This window comes from Aplysia californica, unplaced genomic scaffold, assembly GCF_000002075.1.
Source record: "Aplysia californica isolate F4 #8 unplaced genomic scaffold, AplCal3.0 scaffold00111, whole genome shotgun sequence".
Lineage (NCBI taxonomy): Eukaryota > Metazoa > Mollusca > Gastropoda > Aplysiida > Aplysiidae > Aplysia > Aplysia californica.
In genome coordinates, this window is record NW_004797381.1 from 939479 (window position 1) to 941169 (window position 1691).

Here is a 1691-nt window from a genome sequence, read left to right on the forward strand (position 1 = left end):
CACACACACACACACGCACGCACACGCACACGCAAACATCCAATTCATTTTCTATCTCTCTCATTTTTGCCATCTCCTACTATTACACCACAGATTCTGGGTTATTGAAATTAGATCTTGGGTGAGGCTTTTGATTAATACAGTCTAGTCCACGCAACGCCAGCCAGGCGCTTATAGTAACTGCTAGAAACGCTGGGTTTTATTTTTAAATAGGAAATGGACCAAGACCTATCTCTTTTTATTTTTGTTTTTGTTTTTGGGCTGCTTTTCCTTAATTTCTTATGTTTTGAAAAAAAATGGTTTTCTTATCTGAAAGATGCGTTTTACTCCCGAGAACAATTTGCTCATTACCTCGTCCCTGAAGCGTTTTCCCATCACGAGAATAAAATGGACAATTCATGTACAATAAACATGAAGAGAATAAAAAGGAAAAAAAAATCTCTAAAAGTGTCCAACATGAAATGCTTTGCTATTTCCTCTTCGTATAATATGAAGGTGTTTTATATTTTTATTGATTTTTTCTTGGTTTTATTTTGTCTTCTTGGGTTTTTTTTTACTTTAAGGGACACTGGATGTAGAGCGGAGGAGAGCCGAGGGGAAAGGGTTCCGGTAAAACAAGGGCCAGGGCAGACATATTATTGTATCCGGACCATTAGCCATAAGACGCTGTTGCTTTGTGCCGGGTATTTTTACGACCACATCATTCATCGATCGGTGGGCAATCTGGTGTAATAGCTGGAAGCATTACATGCATTTAGCCTCCTTATGTCACGGCGGATAGCCCATTTAATCATATCTCTGGCCGTCCAGTTTACGTGTGGGTTCTGCGCTCATTTTGCGGGTCGTCAGTTCGTCCTTTGGTGTAGCTGTGAGAGCAGGCATGGGTACCATAGCTCGTCGGCCGAAGCAACGACATATTATTTAAATAAGATATTAAGTACTGTTTCAAACGCTATGAACCTTGTGTGTTTGTGTGAGTTTGTGTTCGACATTGTCTGTCACATTATTATGTTTGTTTGTGTGTGTGTGTATCTGTGTGTGTATATGTGTGTGTGTATGTGTGTGTGTGAGAGAGGGAGAGAGTGTGTGTGTGTGTGTGTGTGTGTGTGTGTGTGTGTGTGTGTGTGTGTGTGAGAGAGAGAGAGAGAGAGTGTGTATGTGTGTGTGTGTGTGTGGGAAAGGGAACAAAAGGAAGGCTGATAATTTATCTAGAGTTGGGTAAAATCTGGTTGAAGTACCAAAGCTCTTAAAAGTAAGACAAAAACGGGCAGTATAGCACTATCTCACACAAAGGTGCGTCACACGACACAATGCTATATCATTTCCAGATGAGCCAGAAACTGTTAATTTTAATTTTAAAGATGAACAGTTTTGTTATTGCTAATTATTCATTTTAAAATTATTGTGGTCGACCAAAACTGTTTGCTGGCAGGATCAGGGCCGCGGAATGTAGTTTGCCGAAGTCTGAATCAGAGGCGCTTCCCAGTCACACGGGAAGGTAGACGTTTTTTGATTATTTAGGAGGCCGGCTGCTTCGATCCTGTCTGCCTGGGCCAATATGGATTTAGTGCACTATGCCATCCTAGCACAACTGTGGAAACACATCGTAAAAAAAAAGAAGGAAAAAAATCCACTCGTGTCTTCGGCGGTGAAAGAATGAAAGAAGTGCATTTTGCTTGTACGGGCACCCC